Genomic DNA, 15,606 nt, shown 5'->3' with positions numbered 1-15,606 from the left:
TTTAACATGTAATGGTACAGAGAGCTTTGGATATGGTGGCTAGTAGCTGCCCATATGTACAACTTAAATTCAAATCAGCAATAACATCCATATAGCTAGGAACTTTGAGTTGTCTTCCACAATTTAGTGGCATGTAATTTTGCTAACAATAAGATATAAAAGGCAATTTTCCTACTAGTACCGGGGAACTGCTCAATATTTATATGTAAGATAGCCAGTTCTGGCGAAGGAGATACCTGAGTGAGTGTAAGGGTAGATATCAATTGAAATATCAAAATCCAGTAGGATTTTTTAGACTTACAGTACCACAATAAATGCAAAAGTGAACCTATATCGCCACAATGTCTCCCAACAAAATGCGCAGTGGTTGGTACAGAATTTTGATCATTTGTAAGGTACCAATGATTAACATTATATTGATAGAGATTCCAAGGGTTCTCACATCTCGTGGCTTTATAAGTGTCTTTAACCTCCCCAGCGGTAACCCCAAGTGTGAGTCCGGATAGAAAAAAAATGCTGGAAGCGGTAACCCCGAATCACACTCAGGGTAGGTAAACCTATGGAAAACAATAGTAAATAAACCGCTTACCTGATCTGCTGGCATCCTCCATGGTCCTTCGTGTCTTCTTCCTTCCTCCTGCGTTCTCTGCACCCGATGAGTCTTTTTGAGTTTTTTTATTTAATTTATTAATTTGACATGATTTTGTGTTTCAAACTTTATTATACTCATACTAATATACTGTAAAATAAATGTTCATGAAAAACAATGTACCGCTTTTAGACATTAAACTGGACAGAAATGAACCGCTCAGGAGGTTGTGTTCATCCCTCTGGCCTGTAGATGTCACTGTTCTAGTTGTTTACTCCTTAAGACAATCTATATTGGTGTTGTTGGTTCCTGTCCTGCTCTGCTCAGATGTTTGAGAATTATATACTTTCTGCAATGTGGACAGCATGCTGGCGAATCAACAATACTCTATATTGCAGCGTTGAGAGAGCTGGTGGGTACCTGTGATTTTGGTGCTTTGAGATTACTTTTGAAACAAGGTTTAAGCCTTGCAAAGGCTATTACAATATCAAGTCAAAGTTAAATTGCTGTGGTAGAGGCCAAAATCCTCAGCCAGGGGTGGTACTGTACAGGCTGTGAATTCAGAATCTGCTTCTCCTGAGACATATACTTAGGCTCAATACAAGGGTGTAACATGACATGTAACATGAAGCCTGAACTGCAGCGCAGAGCTGTACATACACAAAACAAGTACTGCTTCAGGTGTGGTTCCGCACAGCACATGGCTAACTATGCTTTATGCTCTGCAAAGGACTCACAATGCGGCAAATGTAAGAAAATCGGACACTTTGTAAAAATCTGCCGTAATTTCACTGCTAGACACGTTCAGGAATTTGCTTCTCCAGAAGGTACTGTCTTAAGTGTGGATAAATGACATTTTCACTACTAATTGGAGCCATTCTATTACCCTGATGCTTGATACAGGTTCTGCTGTTTCTATACAACCTGAGGATATCCACTTCCAGTACTTTCCAAATACATCACTTACTGTGCCTACTTTGAAGCTGGTGAGTTATCTAAGAGACCCCATTCCTGTGCTTGGTTGCCTGTCAGTGACTATTACATTTCAATCAACTAGTGTGCAAGCTGAATTCCTCATTGTAAAGAAAGGCTCAGCTATACTGGGCAGAGATCTTTTTGCTGCATTAAATCTACAATTAGTGGATGGCCTTATCACAACAGCTTCATATTCTAACCTGCAACCTGTGTTTCATCACGTACTGACAACGCACTGGGCTGTGCAAAAAACACAAAATTAAAGTGCGCCCAGATGTCCAACCAGTGCATCAGAAATTAAGGCGAAGCTGTTTCCCAAGAACTGTCAGAGAAGCTGTTTCCCAAGAACTTAAAAAACTACTAGAGCAAGACCTGATAGAAAATTGATGCATCAGACTGGGTTTCTATTGTGGTGACCCTGAAGAAAACAGGAGGTATAGGACTGTGTGTTGACCTTCGTGAACCAAATAAAGCTGGTATTATTGATAGTCACCCCTTGCCACATATTGAGGAAGTTTTTTCAGAACTCAGAGGAGCTAACTTCTTTTGTACTCAAGTTTTGCTGGATGAGCAAAGTAGAGATCTCACTGCATTTATTATCATGAAGGTTTGTTCCGTTTCAAACGTGTACCTTATGGCCTGGCTTCTGCACCTAGTTGTTTTCAAACACTGATGTGTTTAATTCTCAGTAATGTACCTGGTGTACAGTGGATGACATCATTGTATATGGCCAAACTCTGGATCTTAATGACAAGTACCTTCACATTGTTTTGAATCGCATTGAATATGCAGAAATGAAAATGAATACTTCTAAATGCTGTTTTAGAAAAAAACAACTTTCATTTCTGGGTCACATTATATCACAACAGGGACTTTTGCCAGATCCTGACCATGTGACAGTTGTGAAACAGGCACCTGCGCCATCTGATTTCCAGACCCTGCGTTCTTTCTTAGGCCTTACTTCATGGTATTCAAAATTTATCCAAATTATGCCTCAGTTGTGGAACTGATGAGAGCTTTGCCAAGAGGAAATACCAGCTTGGTCTGGTCAGAAACTGCTCAGCATAGTTTTGACACTGTTCATCATGAACAGTCCAGCATTAGCATTGTTTGATCCTTCTCTACCTACTATTGTTACCACTGATGCTTTGGACTATGGCCTGGGTGCTGTCCTTACACAATGCCATGCAGATCGGGTAGAGAAAACTGTCGCTTTTGCATCCATAACACTTTCAGAGGCAAAACGTAAATATTCTACTGTTGAAAAAGAAGAGAGAAGTATTTGGGCTACAGAAAAATGGAGAACATACCTGTGGGGTTGACAGTTTATGTTGCAGACTGACCATCGCCCTTTTACCACACTGCTAACCACAAAGGGATTGGAACGAGCAGGTATGTGTATTGCCAGATGGTCAGCAAGACTACTTAAACTTCAACTACACTATACAATACAAACCAGGTTTGCAGAATGTTGCAGCTGATTGTCACGGTTCCCCTTACCTGCAGCTCCTAGTGAACAGGATGTGGATGTTGAACTTGTGGCATCATGGCCTGTACAAACACAATTAAGAGACATTCCACAAAACAAATGGCCAAATTCAGCAACTAAACTGAGCACTGTCCTACGAATAGTCTTTAGTTGATGATTATGTTGTCCGTGGATCTCATTGTTTGCTGGTTCCAGAGTCTCTAAGAGCGCCTTTTTCAGTGGCCCCTGTGGACTGTCGCTTTGCTATAACATTAATAGATTACTACAGTAAATGGCCAGAAATTGCCTTTGTTTCAACTGTCACCTCTGCTACTGTCATTACTTTTCTCTCCACAGTTTTCAGCAGGTAAGGTATCCCAAAGGAACTGGTGTCGGACAATGGGCCCCAATTTTTATTATCTGAGTTTGAATCTTTCCTGCAAAGAAATATTGTGCATAGGAAAGCTTCTGTCTATTACCCCCAAGCAAATGGAGAGATTCAACAGAAGCTTTAAAGAAGCTCTTCAGACTTCAGACTGCAAATCTTACAGGTAAATCTTGCAAAGTCTTTACTACAGAGTTCTTACATTTTATCAGGCTAACTGCACACGCAATTACTCAAGCATCGCCAGCTAGACTGCTACATGGCAGACATATGCGCACTAAACTTCATGTTGCTGACATACAACTTCCACAATGTCCAGTGCCTCAATTGCTAAGACTGTTAAAGTGCAGCAAGATAAAAGTAAGGCATATACTGATCTGAAACGCAGTGCTAGAGAAGTTCACTTTCAGCCTGGATCTCTAGTTAGAGTTAAGAAACCTGGAGTACTGCAACGAGGACCTTACACCTATAAACTGTCTGATGGACGTATATGGAATGCCAGTCATCTTGCACCTGTTAGGCAGGACTTTTCAGATGTTTCATTTGATGAAGGATATTTTCATATTACTACTGATGATGATCAAACTGGACATAAGGTACCAGAACTGTCCAGACATACTCAAAGAGTCAGAAGACCACCTGTATGGACAAAGGACTATGTGATGTAGTTAACTTGCATAGTACTGTTTTGTGTTATAGTTTCACTTGCATTCTGTTACATATTAAAAAAAAAAAAGCTTTTGTACAAGGGGGAAATGTGGTGTTCATCCATCTGGCCTGTAGATGTCACTGTTCTAGTTGTTTACTCCTTAAGGCAATCTATATTGGTGTTGTTGTTGGTTCCTGTCCTGCTCTGCTCTGGAGATGTACTAGATAGACACTACTCATGTATATAGTTGGTAAATCCTGTAAATAAACCTGGTTTAAGTTACCCTGCCTTCTTGATTACTGGACACAACAGAGGTTAATAGCTTTATACCATGAATTGGGTGAAATATGCTTATCCAATTCCTTGGACCATTTTTGCATGTGAGTAGTCAAGCGGAATTCTGAGTTGCCGCAGTTTGTCCAATTTAATAAAGAGAGCTGTGGAGAAAAAATTTCCAGCACTCTGATACTTGGATAAATTGTCAGACAACAGCAAGCAGGAGTTAGCCCATATTTTGAGAGTAGCTTGTATAGAAGGATAAGGAGAATAGGGTATGGATATCCCAGTCTAATAGCCATTAGAAAATTCCATAGATTGAACGTAGAAGGAAAAAATTGTTCCATCTCAACCCACAACTTGTGTGGAGAAGGATGCCACCAATAAGTTATCTGAGAAAGCGTTGAAGCCGCGTAATACTGCAACAGGATTGGGATTCCCATTCCGTCAAACCGCTTGTGTCTGGTCAATATGTTGAAAGCACACCTAGGTCATTTTTTATTCCAAATAAATGACAAAAGTATAGCCTGTAATTCAGCGATAAACTTTTTGGACAGAGGAATCACTATAGAACAGAAAAGATACAACATTTTTGGTAGAATAAACATTTTGACTATTGCTAGTTGGCTACACTATTAATGTATCATCTGTTGTATCATTGTAAAACACTTTGAGATAATATACTAGATTGTGTTATTACTTCCTACAGCCAAGGGCTTTGCTACTGCTTCTCTACATAGTAAAGAAAAGAAATGAAAATCAGACAGAAGTCAAGTCTAGTCCTTAAACATGGCACGCTCATTTTCCTTTACTGTCCCTATCCAATGTGCCAGCTCTAAAAGTATCTGAGGTTGACAAAAATTTAGTGCTTAGGAAGGTTGGGGCTTTTATTTTGGAGCTTGGACTGATGATTATGTCAGAAAAGTTTTGTGGGTAATATCAGATCAGAATGATTAGATGAGAAAAGCAGTGATGATGTGCAAATTGCAATACACCAAATAAAGAAATGTTGAATTATCCATAGGTGTATTAACCACATTTTAAATTCTTTCAAATATACCAAATGGCCAGCCATACTGAGTATTAAAAGGAAAATATCAAAATCCAATATTACATTACATCCACGGATTGCTTACCAATGTTGTCTAGAAATATTGGGAATCACATTGTTTTACAGGTATTCATTCAAGAATACTTTGTCATTGAAATGCAGGGACAATAGAACATTCAGCTATGGAAACAGAAAAGCAAGCTATCTGTGAACATGATGTAAGAAATGAAGACAAATACATTAAAAAATTTGGCATCTGGGCGTGGCTTGGCAGGATGATTCCTGTGCTCTGCTGGCGCTGACTGCAATCCACCGATTCTTGGGCTTGTATTCACCCATCCATGGGCAAACAATGCAAGGTAAGAGTGGGGAGGTTTCCCCTCACCCCGGCATCACAGCAGTTTCCTTACCAGCCTCCTATACGGGCTTTAATCATGGATCCCTCATCAGCTCCCTCCTCAGCTTCCAAGATGGCGCCGACTCCCTCTCCTCACACCTGGCAACAAGGAGATCGGGAACAGATCCTGGAACCTGCAAGCCGGGGACCACAGTCAGATACTCACCTAAGCAGCAGGAGGGATCCATCGCCTTCCCCCTCCCACGATCCAGGGCCCTACAGAGGGAAACCCTTCCCCTACAGCTTCTCCCCATGGAGACGCAGCACAGCCATCAAACTCCCCATGTGCATCCCTGGGAGAGACGGTACCTGCAGCCTTCAGACAGGGGGTCTCCTTTCCTGCCCATAGCACTCCTGCAGGGGGGTCCAAGGGGTTTCCAGCATCTGCTCCCCCTTATATGCTTCAAAGGTCTCCTTTTCAGATGGGCCCTCAGCATTTCCCATAGATGCCATGATAGAAGATCGTACCCCCAGAGCTAAGGCATTGTTGGACCCCTACAAGAGGGGGAAGAAGGGGCACCCTCCTAAAGAAGTGTACCCCAATCCCCCTTGGCAACAATATCTACAATCTCTACCTACCAAAGAGGACTTCCAGAAATTAGTCACAGAATTTCAAGCGACATGTGGCGCTGAAACTGCGGCCCTGCACACTGACTTGCAATCTCTAGCCGGTAGAGTGGATGATTTGGATGAAAATGTCCATCGGACCAAAGAGGACAATACAGCCCTCTCACATAAAGCTGGGGAAAGTGATCAGAAATTAGGGGAGCTTTATCGTCTTATAGAGGATTTGGACAATAAAACCCGGAGGAATAATATCAGAGTTCGGGGTCTCCCTGAAGCAACTCAAGATAATGACCTCAACCTGGTCTTGCAAGCATTTTTTAATCGGGTTCTAGGGCGCCCAACTCCTTGTGAGATAAAAAGCTCCAGGCAACCTGGCACGGCAAGCAGACCCCGTGATGTTATATGCCATTTAGAGGATGCTGAATTGAAAGACGAAATCATGGCCACTGCCAGGAATATGCGCAACCTTGAGTTTGACGGGGCTCCTCTTCAGCTATATCAGGACCTATCATGGCATACCTTACAACAGCGCCACTTACTACAGCTATTGTTGACTGTCCTTAGGGACCACCGTATTCCGTATAGATGGGGATTTCCATTTAGCCTCTCGGCTCGCCGTGATGGGAAAACGTCCATACTACGATTTCCGGGGGACCTACCTTCCTTCTGCAGACATCTGGGTATAGACTGCCTGGGACTCCCGGGACGGGAGCATGAGGATCCTCTGTGCCCACGCTCTCCCCCATGGCAGATGGTTTCCAGGAAGAGATCCAGGGGCAGCCCTCGGGAACCTATGCCTCCAACTGCTTGACCTTCTGAGCTGCGTCACTAAAGAAGCAGGCAGTTTCTTTGAGATGTTATCCTGCCTACTTATATTTTCACAATTGTCATGATGATATTGTCGCTGTGTTGCCCTATTGCTCTGTTTATAATGCTATTATGCCTTGCTGCTAAAAAGCCCAGGTTGCTTGGCTGCCCTGGGGGGGCTTGGAGCCGCACTTAGTTATATCTGGGTGGGGTCTCAGGTCCACCCCAGTGCTGTGATCCTGATTGTGCTAGCCGACACTAAGATGTTTTTTGTGTGGTTTCTTGGTTTCTATCTTGTGGCCCTTCGGGTCTACTGCCCCTTTGGGAGGATGTGTTCATCCGCCAGGCAAATTTGTTCCCTGATCCCCTGTTGTAAGTGGCAGAGACCAGCTGGTGTTAGATCTTCCACTTGGGGACCACAGATCTACTGGTTCATTTCTTTTGTTGGGTTTTCTGTTTTGCTTCCCTATGTTATGGGCTGCCAGGTTGACCCTTTGTCGCCCCCCCCCCACTGAATGTGATTGGGCTGTGACTGGTCTTGGGTAGTTTTTTGCAAGATCTCACAAGGGTTCTCTACTGATGGAATTGGTGGTTGCATACTGGTTCTCTATTGGATTCAATGACTGCCAGGAGATTATCTTTTAGTGTTAAGGGGTTGAACTCAACACAAAGCGGAAATTGGCCCTGATAGAATTTTAACGTATGTCTCCGGAAGTTATCTTCCTGCAAGAGACTCACTTTGATAGTTCGGGCTCATTTACCTTCGCTTCTAAACTCTACCCTCCAAATTCTACTCTACTCAAATTTACACTGTCCCATTCCATAATTGATGCAGAAGGGAGATATATTGTCTTAAATGGCACCTTGAAAGGTGTTTCTATCACCCTGTGCAACCTATTAGCTCCGAATGTGGGACAAACCTAATGTAGGCTTCCTATTAACAGAAGTATATTACCAGAAAGCTGCATATACCCAGAAAGTTAAAACAAAAAACATGATAGTCCTAAGGGGACCGTATAGCACATATTAAACCTGTACAAAAACAGCTACATATCTGGTAGCGGAAGCATATGGCACAGGGTGTAAACCCATATTCTTAGACAACAGATAAAATAAAAACAAAAACAAACACATATAACAAAACAGCCCAGGGGAGAAGGGGGGGGAGGGGGATGGGGAATGTAACTAGATACAAGAATAAAAAGATATATAATAACCCTCAATACCGGGGTTGTGTTCCATCTTGTAAGCCAGGACACTAAATAAAATATGTATGGAATCGGGGAGATTCTTTAAACCAATCCCAGGTGGACCAGGTAATTTTAAATTGTACCAATCTATCAATACTTCTGGAACCAACATCTCCATATGACGGATTTTTTCAAGTTCGGAGACCCAATTAGCTATAGAAGGAGCAGCAGATTGCTTCCATAATCTCGGAATAGTGGCCCTTGCTGCGGTAAGAAAATGACGTAGAATCCCACCCTTGACAGTTTTGAGCGAACCCGGAATCATGGATAAAAGAGCTATTTTGGGAGTATTGGTTATGGTGGACCCAGTACTGTCATTATATATCTGAATAATCGTGTCCCAGAAGCGAGATATAAGTGGACACTCCCACCATATATGAAGCATTGTCCCCTTTTGTAAGTGTCATCGCCAGCAACGATCAGATTGTGTAGGGGAAATTCTATCCAGGTCCACAGGGCAATAATACCACCTGTATGGAATTTTGTAATCCCTTGAGCTTTACAGGTTAAGGCCAATTTATGTGTTAGGATAAAAGATTTTTCCCAGTCATGCGCAGTAATGAGTCCAGGCAATTCCCTCTCCCAATATCTAGTGTATCTAGGTGCAGAGGGCTCAGAGTTCTGGGCAATTAGCTCGTACAACCTGGACACAACATGGGAGGGGCGATCAGGCGAGCTAATCAACTGCTCAAATACCGTCAAACGTCTATATAGGGAGGATAAATCGGTAAATGAAGCTAAAAATGATGTCAGTTGCCTGTATGAAAGCCAAGATAGCAACTTGCTTCTGTTTGGAAGATCCAGGGAGGCCAGTGGGGGAACCCGTCCATTATGTAATATACTCCTAAAATGACGGCTGTCCGAGGCGGACCAAGATAGAAACGGCATTGCCGGGGGGAACGCTGGATTATCAAATAGCGGTGTCATGGGCACTGGATTCGTCGACATTTTGCCTGCTCTGAGGAGGATATCACAATTGTGTAGTAAATCTAATGTAAGTGGAGGTAGAGGATGGGCCGGCTGTATCAACGACCAGTCCACCCATGGCAGGGATCGGAGGCTAACTGGAGATAAACAGTCTTCCAGCCGTACCTATTCCTTCAGCTCCCTGTTGTGAAACCAGTCTATCAAACGCACAAAAAACCGAAGCCCTATAATAGGAAATAACATCCAGGGCCCCTGCCCCTCCTCTATTTTTGGCCTTGGACAGGGTACTAAATGCCAGTCTAGGGCGCTTCTGTTGCCATATAAATTTTAAAAATAACCTATGTATCTTACGAAGATATGCGGTTGGCAAGAATATGGGAACCGATTGAAAAAGATATAACAGTCTGGGGATTATATCCATCTTAAGAGTGTTTATACGGGCAAACCACAAAAGAGGCAGGGAGTCATATTTCTGAAGGTCAGAATGAAGTTTACTGTACATTGAGGAATAATTAAGTGAGAACAATTTGGAGGGATCCGATGGAACCTTTACACCCAAATACTTAATGGCATCAGTACAATTTAGTAGTATTTAGTAGAATTTCAGATTTGGAAAAGTTGACCTTGAAATTACTATGTATACCAAATTCATCAAGTTCCCTCAGGATGGAAGGTATGAGGGAATGTTATATACATCAGGAAGTCATCCGCGTATAAAGAGATTTTATATTGTGTATCACCCACCTGGATCCCTTTTTACATCTGGATTGTGGCGCAAAGCCACAGCCATATGTTCCATAATTAGGGCATAGAGTAAAGGGGAGAGTGGGCACCCCTGTCTTGTGCCATTCTTGATTTAAAAAGAATCGGACAGAGAGCCGTTAACCTGCAGCCGAGCTCTGGGTGAAGAGTACAATGCCACAATTCTAGAGACCATGCAGGGGCCCAGGCCCACCTGACGTAACGCTGAATACATAAACTGCCAACTAGCCCTGTCAATGGCTTTTTTAGTGTCTATTGACAGTAAGCACGCAAGGGTGCCTGAAGATTTAGCTAATTGGGTCAGCAGGAGAGTCTTAATAGTACTTTCCCTGGCTTCCCTTCCATAAATAAACCCTGTTTGATCCTTTTGGATCAACAAGGGCATATGTGGGGACAACCTATTGGCAATCAACTTAGAAAACATTTTTGCATCCACATTAATCAATGATATAGGTCTATAATTAGAGCAAACCGTATGGTCTTTGCCAGGCTTGGGAAGAACCGTAATATGCGCTTCTAAACTTTGTGATGGAAACGGCGTATCAGCAGAAACGGAGGAGAACACTTTGGTCATGAAAGGGACAAGATTAAGAGCGTGGAGCTTTTGTGAATCCATCTGGACCAGCGCAGCAGAGACCTCCTCCTCCGTAAACGGGGAATCTAATTGTGAGATCACCTCGGAATCTAATGTTGGAAGGGCTGTTTTAGTTAAATATTCCTGTAGAGAGGAAGGAGTAGCTGAAGCAGGGCATATTTGATAAAACTCTGCATAATATTTATGAAAAGTTTGCAAAATCTATTTGGGGATAGATGTCAACCTGCCATCAGGAGCACATATGGACGGAATATATGTGGTGGATGTGCGGGGGTGAAGACCCCTCGCCAGCAGTCTGCCACATTTATCCCCATATTGGTAGATCAATTTACGGAAAAGATCCCTGTGGCGTTGGTGAGCCAGATCATACAGTTTCAAAAGATGGGTTCTAGCAGCAGTCAATTCTAAAAATACAGCAGGGGCCATGTTTTGTTTATGCAGGCGTTCCAAGGAGCGGATTTTATCGGATGTACATGCTATATCCTGTGATCTGATCTTTTTAAGGCTAGTGCCTTGTTGTATTAGAACCCCTCGAACAACCGCTTTCATTGCCTCCCACTGCATAGGAAGGGGAGTGGGGTCAGAGATGTGATCTCCAATAAAATTGGTTATCGCATCGAGAACTGCTTTTGCACAGAGAGAGTCTTTAAACAAAGTGTCATTGCATCTCCATGTCCATTCTCTAGGGCCCATATGGGGAATCTGAAGTGAGAGGGACACTGAAGAGTGGTCGGACCAGAGGCAGGACTCTATAGAAGCAATAGGACACCAATCGAGTATAGAATGACTCGCCAGGATGTAGTCAATGCGAGAATACATGTTGTGCGGTTGGGAGAAAAAGGTATAGTCCTTGGTAGTGGGGTGCAGAATGCGCCACATATCCATTATTCCAAGATCATGCAATTTAGAACGAAGGGAGTTTAATTTAGAATACGAGATCTGAGTTTTCCCTGATGAAGTGTCAATGCGGGGATCCAAAACACAATTAAAGTCCCCACCCACAATAATAAATCCCTCAGCAAACCCTTTCAGTGTCTCCGAATATTGAGATAGGGCCGTTGTGGGTTGTTGATTGGGAGCATAAAAGGAAGCCAATGTAAATTTCTTATCCCAGAGAGAAATTTTTAGGAACAAATACCTGCCCTGAGAATCAGAGCGGGAATCTAGTATCTGTACTGGTAACGATTTATGAAAAGCTATAGAAACTCCCTTAGTTCTAGATTCCAGATTGGAGCTATGGTACCACAGGGGATAATAGCGATTGTGGAGAGAGAGAAGTCTAGTGGATTGAAAATGGGTCTCCTGTAGGAATAGGATATTCACTCTTGCTTTATGTTGAGCATATAGCAATTGAGAGCATTTGTTCGGGCTATTTAGACCCTTAGCATTAGGGGAACGGATTGTCAAAACATGGGCTTGAGTATGTATGACATTAGGGGGAAGGGGCGCGGAACGGGGCACCAGACAGGTGAGGCGGGCTAAAACCTCGACCGTGGGGTGAAAAAAGTAGAGCGGGACCCCAAAGGTCCCAAATCACTGCGCAAAAGAGCAGCAGGCCTATGTGGGGAATTGTCTGCGCGTGGCGGGGGAAGGCAAACAAGCAATCCAAAACAAACATGTGATTACCGCCTGGGGGAACCCGCAAAACCATAAATAATATATAAAGTAAGAACAAACTCTTAGCATGTGCCCAGTATACTAAACAATTATAGAATCGCAGTAGCAAAATCACATGACATACCATAAAGGACATACACAGATGATGAGCAATTCACCAAACTCCTACCAAATTAAGCTAAGACATTCAGAAAATAAAATCCCAGATATCAGGATAGGCCTGGCCAAGCAGGAAAAACACCAAAGCTGGGATGCCCCCTAGTAGCCCTCATGCATATCAACCAAAATAGAAAAAAATCTAGAGGACATTCAGGTATACTAAGAAAAAAAAATGAAAAAAAAAATAAACATAGCTACCGGTATATGAAAAGTCCCAAAGCAAATAAGACGCTTTACACTCAGGAACGTAGAGGCTCCTATTGAGGTTGGGCAGTCCAATAGACTAAACGGCTGAGAGCTGTGTGAGACAGATTCGGGGATAGTCCGATGGTACTTGATGGCCTAGAGAGTACGTAGATAGAGAAGATGGTAGATAGAGTTCCAATAACAGAGCTTGAATATTTTACACAGGAATATAGAACGTCTTCACAAGGGCGGGCCGATCACTCGGCTAAACACGGCAGGCGGTAGTGCAAGTTAGGGTCGGAGGAAGTCAGATGGTGCTTGGTAGCCTAATGAGCGTGGAAAAATAAGAAGGCAGATGGAGATTCCAAGAACAGCGCTTGAAGTGGCCTGGGAGCCAAAAATAACTGCCGTCGATGCCAATTCAACAGGCTAGGTTGTTAAACGAGGAGGGGGAGAAAGATGACCCGGGGAGGCACTTGGAGGTCTATCAGGCGGAGGTTGTGGAGGAGCTTGTGATGCTGCTGGTTTGCTGTTGAGGAGTGAGGTCGCTGTTGGCCTTTCAGGTAATATGATGTCTGGAAGGTGTAGATCCTGCACAATGTAAGGCAGGTCAGATGGCTCACGGAGAACAAAAGTTCTACCTCCTGATCTGATAACAAGATGGAAGGGATAACCCCATCTATATGGGATGTTCCATTCACGGAGAGCTGTTAGAAGCAGTTTAGGAGCCCTACAAAGATCCAGTGTATGTTTAGAAAGGTCAGGCAGCATTTGTATCTGTGCCCCAGCATATTCAATAGTTTTGTAGATTCTCTGGCTTTTTTCATGATATCTTCCCTGGTTCTGAAGAAGTGTATCCGACATAAAACATCTCTAGGGAGTTGCAGGTTCGTGCTGCGTGGGCCCAGAGTTCTATGAATCGGATCTATCTCTATATCAACATCGGATGGAATAGCAAGAAGTTTAGCAAAAATAGAATAGGCCGCTGTGTACTCTGAATTCTGAAAAACTCTGAATTCGGTATGGTTTCAGGTAAACCCTGTATACGTATGTTATTCCGCCTGTTGTGGTCTCAGCGGCATCATGCAACAAATACAACATATTAATTTGCGCCTCGTGACGTTGCAGCTCGCTTCCAGGCGCCCTACTCTAGATCTTGCCTGGTAGGTAAGGCCCTAAGATGGGCCTTCCAGTCTTACTCCTCCTCAGCGTCCATATTAGCAGAGCTGTTGCTTAAAGATGTTTCCAAGGAGGGAAGAAAGCATGGGCTGTGGATGGGAGAAGCAGATGTTACCTCTGGTGGTGGTGTGGTGGTCGTCTCTGGTCCCTGCACAGCTGATTCCTGCTGCAATCTGGCCCGCGGATGTGCGGGTCGCGACGCAAAGCCTGCCCGTTGGACGCTTCCAAAAATCGAGCCCCCGGCTTTGGGGCTTTGTCAGGAGCACCACGGCCTTCCGCGGAGAAAAAGCCAGGGATGCCTCCAGAGGATGAATCGCCCCCTCCGGAGCGTCCCTTCACCTTGGGACCCATTGAACGGAGAGAAAAAGGAGCTGCAGCACTGACACAGTGACAAATCCCCAGGCGGGACACGGAGTTCTCAGGAACACGTCTTACTCCGCCGCTATCAGGCCACGCCCCTCCGGCTTTTCTACTCTTAATGCAAACCCCTTTATATTTAAAGTTTGTCATCTTTTTAGATTGCAGCTACATTCGTAAATTTCTGTCAAAGGGCACCTTTTTTTGTTAAGAAGCTAATTAAAAATTCATGTTCGATTTTAGAGGACGTAAAATGTAAGGATTTTGACTTTTCTTTTTCACTGCAGAACTTATCATTATATTGACGATGCTGCATATTTATAAGTCACAAGGTCTCTCTAAAAATGAGCTTGTTTCATCAGACAAAAGAAATTTGACTCTAGTGACAGAATTTACCTTGTTGGGTTTTGTGTTCCCCTCTCATCTAGTTGGGTTTTGTGTTCCCCCCCCCATCTAGTTGGGTTTTGTGTTCCCTCTTATCTAGCTGAAGTTTACTTTTTCTTTGTAATCCCACTTATCTACATCTGTACAATGGCTGGGAACCTTCTCATCCTGGTTCTAGTCATCTCAGATCAAGGTCTACACAGCCCCATGTATTTCTTTTTAGGTAACCTGTCTGTTCTAGATATTTGTTTTGTCAATACAACAGTCCCAAAAGACTTATTTTTGGAGAATGGATAGGATCCTTTCTTTCCATAATAACCTTAGCTATCAGAATAATGAGATTACCATATTGCTCCAGTGTGTTGAATCATTTCTTCTGTGATGTTATCTCTGTTATTAAATGCTTGTATTAATACCGATGCTGTGCAGCTCCAGGAAGCCATCACATCTTCCATTATGCTGATCACCTCTTTTCTCATCACATTTGTATCCTATGTAAAGATTGTGAGGGCAATTTTAAAGATTCACTCATTGCAGGGAAGACATAAAGCTTTCTCCACGTTTCACCCATGCCCTGGTAGTGTCACTGGCATATAGCAATTAGTATCTTCATGTATGTAAGACCAAAAGGTAAGAAAGATACATAGAGGGAACCTATTAAAATCTACCACACTAAAGAAAATGGGAAACGTTATGCAATTAACTAATTTAGCTATAATTACCTAACCTGATTTTCCTTTCTTTAGCTATTTTTTCTTCACGTTTTATATGCATACAAACTGTTTTGTTTTCATTCATTATGTTTTATCATTTTTTTTTAGTGCTGCATTAAAAATATATATATTAAAAAAAAGCTTCTGAGTAATTTGTTAATAACACCACTATTATTTGAACCAGTAACAATATTGCATTGCTGTTACAGAAGTTCCAGAATAAAATGTGCACTTTTGAGTTATAAGCTACCTTAGTGCCAAGATGAATAAAATGATTTTCATTATGCTAAAGACAACCTGGCCCCATTTCACA

Source organism: Pyxicephalus adspersus, chromosome 6 (assembly GCF_032062135.1).
Source record: "Pyxicephalus adspersus chromosome 6, UCB_Pads_2.0, whole genome shotgun sequence".
In the NCBI taxonomy this organism is placed as follows: Eukaryota; Metazoa; Chordata; class Amphibia; order Anura; family Pyxicephalidae; genus Pyxicephalus; species Pyxicephalus adspersus.
Note: the sequence above shows the minus strand (reverse complement) of the source record.